Source organism: Zootoca vivipara, chromosome 13 (assembly GCF_963506605.1).
Source record: "Zootoca vivipara chromosome 13, rZooViv1.1, whole genome shotgun sequence".
In the NCBI taxonomy this organism is placed as follows: domain Eukaryota; kingdom Metazoa; phylum Chordata; class Lepidosauria; order Squamata; family Lacertidae; genus Zootoca; species Zootoca vivipara.
The window spans coordinates 39,538,845-39,552,070 of NC_083288.1; the positions used below are offsets into that span (position 1 = coordinate 39,538,845).

A 13,226-nucleotide genomic window follows, 5' to 3' on the forward strand; every position below is an offset into this window, starting at 1 on the left:
AGCCCTAGCTGGAATACCGTACATACAAAGCAAATGTTCTAACCCCTGAATCAGAGTCTTCCAATGGCCTGCAATAGTATGCTGTGCTGCGTGTCATCAAGAGAGCAATGAGGCTCTTGTGGGAAAGTTGTTAAATAGCTTCTGAATAGCATGATAGGGGTGCTATTTTAATTAATCAGAAAGACCACATGTGAAAATTACCTGACGTATCAGGCACGTGTTGGGATGTGGGTGTAGGTCCCTGTTTCGAAAGACGCAGCATGGAATTCTGGAGCACAGCTTCTCCTAAAGACCCCAAACCAAAACTTAGGTTTGTGAGAAAAACTGTCTCCATAACATGCGCGCGCGGGGAGGGCGGCTCTTGCTTCGCTCCCGGCCTTCGGGAGTGCCGCCAGGAAGGTGAGTACTGGGAGGCCACTTCAGACGTTCTCGCCTTCACGCGTCTCTCGCTGGGCGCCCTTTCCGTGTCACAAGACCTTTGGCCTCAACCAGCGGCATCTGCCAAGCCGCAGAGACGGTGCTTTCGGAGGACGGCAGCCCCGCCCGCCCGCCCGCCCGCTTCCTTCCTTCCTTGCTTTTTTTTCGATGCTGCAGCCTCGCGCCTTTTGCTGGAAGGGGCCAGCAACTAGCTACGGTTTTGCCCTTTCTCCCTGCCCAGTCGCCCTCGGGTGGATTCCCCCCCCCCCCGTGCCCGGCTGCTGAAGACTCTGCCGGGTCTGGGCGAAGGCGACCTGAAGAAGTTCGCGGGCAAACTCCGCGGGATCCCTGTCTTGAAAGGCTGTGCCCATTTCCGCGAAGAGTATCCTGGAGGAGGCTGATGCTTGGCGCCTTACAGTCCTGTTGATCAGCTACCACTCTGCGTCCTAGACGGGATGGCCGATGCACCGAGGGACGCCGACAAGGTCCTCTCCTTCGCCAGGCCAGGTAAACCTGTGTGCGTCCTGATCGTCCCAGGACAGAGTTGAGTCTCCCCTGGCAGCACATCTCTTGGCTGCACGTGCCTTCATATGCAAAGCCTGTTGATAGCAATCGGAAACACAGAAGCCACCTCCTAGGGGCCCGAGGTCTTTGGCCATAAGCGTAGCCAGGGGGGTGCAGGAGGGCAGCTGCCTCCGCCAAGTCAAGTCAAGCAATAAAAATACTTAACTGACCAATTGCGTCACAGGTAGAGCGGTTCTCCCTCCCCCCAACAAAAGTCCTGCCCTCCCCTAACATAAATCCTGGCTACGCCCTTATTTGAAGGCTGCCTCTTCCCCCAAGTTGATGGGCATTGCCATTCAAATGGTGTGTGTGTGTGTGTACGCACAGCATCATGTGCTTGATTATGCGGGGAGGGGGTTACCTGCCCCTCCCCCAATGTTTTATTCAAGTTGGCACCTCTGACTTCAGTAAAGAGTTACTATTACTCCTTAAGACGTTACAAATACCTTCAACACCCTTAGGATACACAGAACAGCAAAAATGAATGCAAGGAAATGCCTCACAGTCCTTTGGACTAGGCCGGGTTCGGGTTGTCCTATGCAGAAGGCAAGGTCTTATTCCGCTCGTGTTTTAGCACTGCAAATATTTAACAACAGGCCTGTAATAAGTTCAGAAAGCTTGCAGGCCTTTCCAGACTCTGGAACACCAGAGGTTCCCATCTAATATCTGAATTGGTTCATCTAGTTCAGGGGTCAGCAACCTTTTTCAGCCGTGGGCCAGTCCACCATCCCTCAGACCATGTGGTGGGCCGGACTATATTTTGAACAAAAATATGGACGAATTCCTGTGCCCCATAAATAACCCAGAGATGCATTTTAAATAATACATTCTACTCATGTAAAAAAACACCGATTCCTGGACCGTCCATGGGCCGGATTGAGAAGGCGATTGGGCCACATCCGGCCCATGGGCCTTAGGTTGCCTACCCCTGATCTAGTTAGTCCAGGATTGAACCTGGGGCCTTCTGCATGCAAAGCATGTCGCCTGCCACTCAGCCCAGCCTTGACTTTGAAAGTGCTAGGAAGGGAAGGGGAATACATACTATATTTTATGCTGGTAAATGTGGGCTCACTGGATCCACCCCCCCCAATCAATATTACAGTATTACACAAAACAGTGAGAAGAGCATTGCCTTCACATACCATTCTACTGAACACTCTGAAAATATTGAAGGAGTCTGAGCTAAAGAAGTTCAAGGGCAAACTCCACCATTTCCCCATCAAGAAGGGCTTTGTGAATATCTTAAAAGGAGTTGCTGGAGGAAGCAAGTGTTTTGGACCTCAGCCAGCTGCTCCTTGTCTACTATGGCCTGGATTATGCCTTGGAAGTGATGGCCAAAGTTCTGGAAGCCATCGACTGTGAGCCGCAGGCAGACAGAGAAGGTAAGGAATTTGGGAATAAATAGCCATTGGTTTTGAACAATGGAGATTTGAACCCCGAAAGAAGTTTTGGGTCACACCAAATAGCCACAATATGTAGAAAAAGAAAGAGGAAGAGAACATGTGTACCCCAAAATAAGCTTAGGGTCACTTCAGATAATTTACTCACTATCCAGGTTACTGTCCTCTACAAGGTGGCATTGAGTTGTCTCCAGCCCAATGCTTTTGGGAGGCACAAAATGCCATTAAGGGTGTCTGCCCATGCTAATAATAGCCAAACTCTGTGAAAGAAAGGAAGAGGAGGAAGGCAGGAAATAAAAGGTTATTTCCCACAAATTTGCTGTGCAGTGAGTTGAAATGCAGTTTCCTCTAGACAGTTTACAATTCCCCCCTAATACTTTCTGTAACAGTTTTACTTTAAAATATTTATTGCTTAAAACTGAAAATCTTCAAACCCATAGCCTATTCAAGGAGGGGAAATTGTGTTGTTTACTCAATCTGAAGGGGCCAACATTTGCTGCACAGATAAATTCTGCCTCCTTTGAACAACTTCCGGCCCTGTGGTTTAGATGCAGTCAAGCATGCTTTGACAATACAGACATTATATGGACTCTGCATTCAACTCCACTCCCACTTGCCATACACACTGGAAATATATTTATATATTTGGGGTGGGGGGTGGGGAGTCAGTGTGATCCCCCCCCATGCCCGGGGCATTGGATGGAGAGTAAGAACATAAATTGTTTAGCGCCAATAAATGTTTTTTTTTTGGGGGGGGGCAATTAAACAAATAAGACTTGGGGGAGGGAATAAACAACTAGTATGGCTCTTTCCCACCCGCAGATGACCTGGTCATGCCCGCTGATGTGGACAGAATGGAGAGAGAGGTGGCAAAGGGCTAGGACTCCGTTCTGGAAGCATTTCAGGTTAGTTGGCATGAGGCAACATTAGAAATTTCCTTGGGAGGGAGATTCAACTAGAAACAAGGATGGACAAATCTGTTACTGTGCTAACGTTTTGGGTGATAAGTAATAGTTTTCTGGTCAATGTGGGGAGACTCATCTTTGAAGAAATCTTGGGTGCAAGGCCAGAGGGCAACCTATCAGCCAGTTCAAGCTTCTGTAAGCTCAGCCATTGGTCATGCTTTGCAAGCAGAAAATGTCACTAAGGCCAAGCAATGGGGTACAGCTTGGAGAAAGATGCAGAATGGACCACAAAGACTAGATCTATTCTTGACAGTTATTAAAGTGGTGGCAAATCACATCATAGTTTCTTTTCATTATGGATTATTTAAGCATGTTTTTCGGGCGGCAGATGAGAGTCAGATTGCAGATGGCCGAGACGGTCGGTGAGGGCAGGAGACCAGGGGTGGGGAACCTCAGGCCCAGCTTGTATCCTAACCAGATTCTAAGGCTTTCTTCCCCTGATGCGTAAAACAAATTGGACATTTCTGCGACAGGCCACTGGAAGGAGTCGCAATCTCTGCTAAGAAGATTATCTGCAAGGGAAGAAAATAATTAATTGAAATTCTTGGAAGAAACATTTTACATGTGTTATACTCTCACTATATTATCACATGGAAAGAATACTGGGACTTGTTGGAAGCAGAGGAAGACTCCAAGGAGAAAAGTAAAAAAATGCTGCGTATGATCCAGGAAAGGGGGGAGCAAGCTTGTTGCCGGTTCCTTGAATGTGTAGAAATGGAACATCTGGGTTCCATCCAGAATGTGCTGCTTGCAATACATGGTGAGTTTGGCTTCTTAAATTTCAAGGACAATGCAGCTTCCTCCTTCCTCATTGCAACAATCAATTCAGGTAAAGAATTGTATTTCTTTTACAGGCTCAGGGCAAGATCCAATCTGGACTTCTGGCCACTTAGGGCTACAGTTAAAATCCCCCCTGTTTGCAGAGGATGGAAGGAGCAGGAAGATGGAAAACCCAGCAGGTTCTGGGGAAAGTGACCGGGGTAGCTGGTGCCCCAGTGAGGTAAGAGGATGCAGTTTTTTTTAATCATTTGCATTACCAACCTATAGTAATGCACTGGTACTTTTAAAGCAAAGGTTCCGAATCTGAATTTCCAGTTCATTGTGTACATTAATTAATAAACTTGCTGTTCAATTCCAAAGGCTGGTAGTAGCAAGGCTGCCTCTAGACAGGTGGCTGCTGGTGCTAAGAAATCGTCACACTTCTGCAGAATTGCCAGCGGCATTGCAGTGGACTTTCCATGATGCGATTCCTGTTTAGCAGGGGTCCTCAAACTTTTTAAACAGGGGGCCAGTTCATTGTCCCTCAGACACTGTTGGGGGACGGACTTTGGTTTGGAAAAAATGCGAACAAATTCCTAGGCACACTATTTTATTTGTAGTGCACAAAAAACAGGAAAAGCAATACAATATTTAAAATGAAGAATGATTTTAATCAACATAAACTTGTAAGTATTTCAATGGGAAGTAAGTGTGAGGGGCTTCCGGTCCGTCGCGCTGGCAGAATAGGACGCAGGGACTTCGTGCTCCGCAGAGCGAGCGGACTCCCCGCAAAAACACCGGGAAGAGCGTCCCGGTGGCATAGCCGCCCAGCTGTTGCTCCAGACGCGATTCCTCCGCTGCCCGAGAGCTCAGTAGAGTGATCGAGAGCCAGCGGAGTGGAGTCGCAGGAGCCATTTTGGGAATCATCTTAGCTCCTTGAAGCGAAGCTCTGAGTCCTTAGCCTGCAAGCGGCGGATTCTTCCAAGAAAATAAAAGATTTCTACAAAGTAAGTGAAATCTCCATTTGGACTCTAAAAATATTAATTTGGAAAATAGGGAGAGATTCCAAAAAAATGGAAGTCGATCTCTTTCTAACGGTTAATTAAGAGGCGCACTAAATATTCCAAAGCCAAAAGGAAATTTATTTGCTTTTGCAACCCAAGAGAAAGAATGACTTTTTACCCCTTCCCAAGCCCTGGAGTCGGCACCCCTTGAGGAACAGCAAGAGTGCAAAGGGGGAAAGAGCTTTGACAGCTGTCAAAGCTGTCAAAAGATAAGAAAAATTTACAAAGAGTTTTTGAAAGTTTAATTGGCTACATGAATATGCTAAAGGTAAAGCATTCGGACATGATATGGTTTATATGTGGAAAAGTTAAAGACAATAGAAGGATTAGCCAAGATGGAGGAGAGCGTGTGGTGAATGGAAATTTCCAGCGTGCTCTGTCCCCTAATCTCCTGCCTGCTTGTGGTTAAAAGAAGGAATGAAAACAATGTATTCACCAAACTTCCAGGAGGTGGTGTTGATCTATTTGGGAATTTTGAAGGATATTCACAGGACATTGCAACACTCCAGTTCAACATGTACAGAGACTTTGTTTCAAGATCAGGACTTAGAGGACGATGCTGAAAGCCAGTTTAAGATTAAAGAGCAAGAAATTGATACTGCTAAAACTGAGTTGGATTACAAAAAACAGGTTTTGGAGGAAGTACAATAAGGACTTGGAAAGAAAGAAGACGAGATCAAGGAGCAACAAAATGAAATAAAGATTCAAGAAAAGAAGACCCCTGGAGGGACTGAAATTTGGAGATGTGTAATAGAGGGAAAGGAAAGGCAGAAAGAGGGTGGGACAGAGGCCTGGATTGGGAAATGGGAAAGATGTGGGGTGGGGTGAAAAATTTTAGCTAAGAGATATTTAGGCTGAATGAACAACGGTTTCTGAAATCTTGGCTTGTTAAAGGAAATGCTGATCCGATTGGGGGAAAGGTACCGGGGGGGGGGAAGGGGGGGAGTAAAAGTAAATTGTTAAGATCTAGATTAGAGAAAGGAGTAGATACAAAAATGGAGTTTTCTGGAGGGAGAGAAGAATGGCTGGGGAAAGGAATTTTAGATTTGTATTAAATGCTTATGTTTTGATAGGTGTCTGGGCAGAGAGCCACCTTTCTTCCTCTCTTTGATCGGAAGCACCTGGTGGCAGGGGGTGCTCTGATGGGGGAGGAGGGGGGGAGGGAAACCCAGACACAAAAATGGATCTCCTTTGGAAGGCCGCACCTCATGGGTTCCCCTCGTGGCAGGAGGGGACCCGTGGGGAGGGGGCACGAAGAAGGAGGAGGATAAAGTGAATATTTAAAGGAAAATATTTTAGTCAAGAATAGAAAATCCGCCATAATTATGTCAAGAAATTAAGAAGACCAGGAAGATGAGATTCGAGGAACCCATAAGTACAATGTTAAGATATAAGAATTGGAAAATTTATTTGTTTGTTTTATATGTGTTTGTTCAAGGTACAGCTGGGGGAAACCCAAACCATGCTACACTTCCGCACCTGGCCTCCTGGTGGCAGGGGGGGGCTGGGGGTGGAGGAGGGGGGGAGGATGAACTCAGCCTTAAAATGGACCCCTTCAGCTCTCAACGCCTACTGGTCCTACTGGTGGCAGAAGTGGACTGGTGGGGGTGGGAGGATGGAGGGACAGAATATATACATAATGTTGTGTCTTGTTTTTGTCTATATAAAAAACTAATAAAAACTATTATAAAAAAGGGAAGTAAGTGTGAGTTGCAGCAGTCCTATGCAGGCAAGTCCCCATTTACATGGGGATTACATTCCAAGGCACCGCACACCTTTGTGAAATTGTGTGCAATTGGAACACCAATGGAAAAGCCTACAAACACTTAGTTCCATCCCTGCCCCTTTTTGTGATGTTTTTAGGTGTTTCTTTTTAAAATATTTTTTTATTAAAGATTTTCTTGGTTTACAAAAGTATATGTCTTGTCTCTTTTTTCAGTTTGTAAAGTCTTTTCCACAGATCCGTTACATTTGTTATGATACGTTAGTGTTGATTATAGTATAAGGTCAGGGAGGGGAGAGGAAGGGTGATGTGGTGAAACTTAAATTATTTTTTTATAGTGTAGGTACCATCATGTGTTTTTTTACGGCATTTCTGATACAGCGTTTCTGAGTCACTTCTGGGTTTGGCATAATGCGTGCATGAGCAGTCTCACACATATTGGACTAGCGTAAATGGGGAGTCACGGTGTGTGTGTGTGTGTGTGTGTGTGTCAGATACCGACAAAAATGCCCTGTTTTCAGATGGGAAAAAAGATCTGGTATCCACACTAATGGTCACCATTTCCTTGTAGCAGCTTCCAGAAAAAATCAAACCAGACGTGGTTTGGGACTCAGAAAGGGGTCACGAAGCATACAGGTGAGTGAAATCTCTCTTGGATCTTTTAAGGATTTCTCACATCAGGAAACAGTTTCTACTGTGAAATGAATTTTGGGATTCTGACCCTTTGGAATCCTCTCCCATTACACATTGGACAGGTGACATAGCTCTGAAGACCTTCTTCCTTCAAAAAGAGTTTAGATCTTCATCTCTCCACCTGCATTGGAAGTACTTTCAAATGCTTTTGTATATGGATTTTTTAAAATGTTTATATAGTTTTTTTAAAAAAAATAAATATGTAACTATTTTTAACTGTTTTTATACTTTTCCTTACCTCGTGGTTCTAAATGTTTTGTTTTCATAATTGTATATTTCATTGTTATAACCTGCCCTGGGCCCTTCTGGAAAAGAGCAAGTAAGGAAGCTAAAACAAACAAATAAATGCTCCCCATCTGCATTTTATCCTGTTTTTTGCCAGCTCTTGGCCTATTCAAATAACAAATAGAGGGCTGACTATGGGGCAAACTAGATGTGATGGTGACTGTCCACTTTTTTATACCTGAGTTTCTCCCAATCACTTTAAAGAAGTAATGGAGGGGGGGCTAGGTCCAGTTCTTGAGCAAAAAAGGATACATGTTGTAGAATATTCGCCATGAGAATTTTCACTGAAATGCTAACAGACACCAACACACTGGTGAAACAAGGTGAGTAGCTACTATCCAGTTTACTTTGCAGCCACTCAGGCATTTTAAAGTCACCTTTTCGGTATTGGAAGAAAACGTTTATTTATCTGGCCGTCTCTTAGTGAAAGCGCTTCTCTATGGCAAAATGCTTGAGTGCAACAGAGCGATGTTTACCCAGGCAATTTCCTTCCCTAAACTTACTCCTTACTCGGCATATGAAGGGTCTCCTTGCAGAAATATCGATTAGAACAGCAGAAGAAGTTCTCTTGATCCATGTTCAACCCGCTTCCCCTTTCATCTTCCCCTTTGTGCCATTCAGAGTGTGCTCCACAAAGGCTGCCTCCTTCCATTGTTGGAGATACAGATCTCATATGTGAAGTGAAAGAAGCTGTGACCATAACATACCACTTTGATTCGTGGCCGAAGCTCCTGGAAGAACAGACCACTGAGGAGTTGTATGTCGCTGGCCCTCTGCCCAACATTCAAGTGGATGTACCGTGTTTCTCCTAAAATAAGACGGGCCTTAAAAATAAGCCATGGCAGGCTTTTCATGAGTAGAATAAATATAAGACATACCCCGAAAATAAGCTGGGGGGGAGCAGGTCTGGCAAGGAAAGGAAGGCATTTAAGCGCCTTCGGAAGAGCCGGCAAGAGGCAACAGCGCGCTTGCTGGCGACCTTCTTCTTTTCATGCCACTTGCAGTGGCTGTCTCCATCGCCGCTGCCGTGCTTTGGGGCTTGGCGCGTGCCCACAGCCACCTCCGCAGCCCCTGAGAGGCGGGCTGATCGGGCGCCTCTTCGCCACCGCCACAGTGCTCAGGGCGCTCGCCCCCAGTCGCCCACGCAGATCCCGGGCTTCACCTGCAGCCGCTGCTGCCTCTCACCAGGCTCTTCGCGCTGCGCTGTGCTCCCCGAAGCGGCTCCCGTGCAGCCGCCTCTTGCCGGTCCCTCCACTGCCGCTTCTCTCACAGCTGCCTCCGCGGCTGCTTCCTACTCCGCCAACGCGTTTAGATCCTTGGATCACGGCGTTTCTTCTGCTCCCCAGCAGCATGCAAATGGGAGGGCCGAAACCCCGCTGAGCTCCGCATCTCCGCAGTATTATTATTGTGCTTTGTTACAAGGGCAGCCTTGCCATTTTTATTTTCTGCTCCCCGGCTCTCAACGGGTCCCACGCGGTGCACTGCTGCCGGCTCTCACCGGGTCGGGGCTCGGCGCAGCATGCTGTTGCCAGCTCCTGCTCGAAAAAATAAGACATCCCCCGAAAATAAGCCATGGTGTGTTTTTGGGGAGGAAAAATAAATATAAGACGTGTCTTATTTTAGGAGAAACACAGTAGTAGAGGCTGTGGCAGCCATTCACATCCCTCACTTCTTGTCTCTTTCAGGTATGGTGGAGGGAAGGAAATCTTCCAAGTGTATAACCGTAAAAGGAGATCCTAAGCAGGAATAGCTTTCATTGACAGGCTAAGAACGCTATGGGGCCAGTGGTATTGGTTCCATGGCCCAATAGTGCTGGCTTTCCTGTGACTTGTATCATTTTTGTGCTACAGTGGAACCTCAGTTGTTGAATGCTTCGGAAGTTGATCATTTCGGCTTTTGAACGATGACAACCTGGAAGTGAATGCTTGTTTTCCAATGCGCCTTGGAAGTCAAATGGCTTCCGAAGCACTTTTCTCCATTTTTCACAATTCTTCCGACCGGCAATTCAGCCTCGGTTGTCAAACATTTTAGAAGTTGAACAGTCTTCCGGAACAGATTACATTCAACAACTGAGGTTCCACTATATATTTTAACTGTGCAATTCCCATTGTTTTCCGTGGTTTATCATATTTTGTTTGCAAGCTGCCTTGAGAGGATATTGTTCCATAAAATGACATAAACCAACTTTAATTGAGAAGAATGATGATGACAACATAAATACTTGCATGAAACAGGCAGGTTGAAGTGATGAGTTTCGTCACTCAGTCCAACATGAGTGACCAACCAATGGTCAGGGCCGGTGCTAGGGTTTTTTGCACCCTAGGTGAGATCACCTTCTGGCGCGCCCCCCCCCCCCGGCAAATCATATTTCAAACACAGATGTTTGAACACAGAATGAAAAGCACAGAATTTGAAATTATTAATTTATTTTTTACAAATTGTGAAAACAAGTCATAAAACAATTTCTGATTTATTTTCTCAAACAGAACACAGTTTTAGCAGCATACATTATAATTAATAATAATAATGGCTTAAAATATAGGAATATGTAACTTGGAAATGTCTCTCTTTTCCACCCTCCTGAGGGGAGGAAAAACTTCATTCAAATGTCTCCTGAACTGAGAGACAGTATGTCAGTTATGAATAATAATAATAATAATAATAATAATGGTGGCTAATAAATATAGTATATAAAATAGAAGCCTGTTTCCCCCTCTCATGAGATGAGCTTCCTTCAAATGTGCCCTAAATACACAGCATGTATGTGGCTGTTATAATTATTACTACAGATGCACACAAGAGCAGCTAATAAATAGGAATATATTAAATAGAAACCTATCTTCCCCCTCCTGAGGGGAGTAAAGCTTCCTTCAATCATGTATTGAACTGGGAGACAGCATGTATGTGTGTCTGCTGTGATTATTATTAGACACACACATTACTAATAATGTTAATATAGAAATATTTATACTTTGCTTTCCCCCAAGGGAAGCTTCCTTTAAATGCATCCTAAATAGGGAGGCAGTGTATATATAAAGAAAAGCTATTTTTTTTAAAAAAAAAATCCTAAAATGCAATTGTTTGTGAGGGGTGGCATTACATTCGCTGGCTACTATGTACATATATGTTGTTCTGAATAAAAATAGCAGGCACAGGGAAACCTGCGAAGGGGGTGGCTTTACATACGCCACATACTTTATACATACCGTATATACGCGAGTATAAGCCGACCCGAATATAAGCCAAGGCACCTAATTTTACCTCAAAAAACTGGGAAAACTTACTGACCTGAGTGCAGCTACTGGTACTGTCAGTGTCAACTTTGGGTATTTTCACACCTGAGGTTTTTGTTATTTTTAATTGTTTTATAGCCTGCTTTTCAGCTTCAAAACAAGCTCCTCAATGTGAGAAACAAAAAAGTTAAGAACTACCGTACTTATATAAAAATAAATTACCGTAAAACAAAAATCATAAACAAATTTTTTTAGAGAAGCAAATCTATACATGCACTGGTAGTCATTAAAGTACCACAAGACTGTGGCTTTCATGAACCATTTCATCAGCTGCATGGTAAGCTGTTATGAGATGAGAGGCAGATATTTGCTATTACAAATTCAGGCTGGAAAGACTAGCAATGCAAGATGTATGGTAAGTGTTACTTTGCAGGGCACAACTTCAATTCAAGATCCACAATTTTTTAAAAAAAGTTATCTGAGTGGTCTCTGAATTCCTGCATTGCAGGGGGTTAGACTAGATGTCTTCAGGGTCCCTTCCAACTCTATGATTCTATAGTCGTGTCATCTATGATTCTGTGTCATTGACTGAACCTGGGACTTTCTGTCTACACAGCATGTGTTCTACCACTGAGTTGTGAACCTCCCCCCTTTTATTTTTAAAATCCTGTTGCATTAATACTGTCACAGCTGTGTAAAGCAGCCTTTGTCAACCTGGTGCCCTCCAAGAGACTTTGAATCAGCACCAACCAGCAAGAGATTTATTGTATTGAAGTATGTATTGAAGGGGGAGAGAACTGATATTGCAGCTATAGAACAGAAGCAAGCAAAAAAAAGGGGGGGGGGTGAATGAAAGAACAGTGCTCAAGAATGTGAAGGGTAGGTTTATATTGTAGCAGAGCAGAAAGAAGAACTGATTCAAGCTCCAGTTCTGACATGCGAGAAGAGAGGGGAGGGGGACAAAATCTCTCTCTCTCTCTCTCTCTCTCTCTCTCTCTCTCTCTCTCTCTCTCTCTCTCTGTGTGTGTGTGTGTGTGGCAAAGGGGGGCAGAGAGAAGAAGGATGCAATGAGGATGTGGGGGGGATAGAAGAAAAGGAGGACCAGTTTGAGAGGGAAACACCGTGAGGGGGGGAGTGAGGCGAAAACTGAAAATCCTAAAAGGAATTTGGGGGGAGGAGGAGTGTGGGGAAAGAGAGAGAGAGAAGCATGGGGAAAGGGGTGGAAAGAGAAAATAAAAGAGAAAAGTCATTATCAGGTTTGGAATTGGAAAACAGCCTTACATCCTGTGGAATAAACTTCAAATGGTAGATCTTGTTAAAGGAAACCACTTTTTTATCATTCAAACAAAAGGTCAAAACACCCCAACATTTAATTGTTATTTCCTCCACCCTGTCATCAAAAGGGGACAGGAAAAAGGACCTTATACATTTTATGAATGAATAACAGATGGGACTCTAAGACTGAGGAAACCCGTTTTCAGCTCCGGACTTCAAAGGCGCTATGCTAATCTGGGTTTACACTTTCAATTGACACTCTCCATTGGGAGAGATCAAATAAGACAATAGGTGTGTGCATTCCGAACCCGCTGATGTTACAATGGACTGATCAACGAAAAGCAGCCAGTAAGGAGGCCTTACTTTAACAATTAATATAAAATTGAGATTTTAACCAATTCACAAAATTCCAGTGCCAGCTCCCCTCTGCTACACAGAACTCATAAATAAAGCGAACCAAGAGCACTCGACCACCCTCCTACCCCTCTTTCCTGGGGGGGGGGGGGAGAGACGAGCCCCCACCCCTTACACACCTCTCCCGCTCGTCCCCACCTCCGCCTCCCGAGCAGGAGAGGCAGCAGCAACACCATTTCAGCGGCTCCTCAAAAGCTGCCCTTTCTCGCAGCCGCGCCTCTCTCTTTCCCAGCAAGCGTGTCTCTTTAACCCCATCAGGGCTGGGCTGTCCGTGCCTCAGCCACCCAACTCTTCCATTTTTTTTTGAATAATTTTTATTAATTTTTAGGGAAAAAAAGAGAAAAAAAGAACACATACAAAGTATACAACATAAACTCTGTCCCTTCATTTTCCCTCCACCCACAAGCCCACCTCTGCCACCAGTGAGCCCCATG

The 13,226-nt window shown here is 44.9% G+C and overlaps 1 long non-coding RNA gene across 1 annotated transcript; it reads left to right on the forward strand.

The window, feature by feature from the left end:
- Positions 1-2,085: 2,085 nt before the first annotated feature.
- On the forward strand, positions 2,086-7,725 carry LOC132593056 (uncharacterized). Its single transcript, XR_009558486.1, has 4 exons — positions 2,086-2,363; positions 3,204-4,106; positions 4,201-4,346; positions 7,464-7,725. It is a non-coding gene; the product is annotated as an uncharacterized LOC132593056 (long non-coding RNA).
- Positions 7,726-13,226: the final 5,501 nt, after the last annotated feature.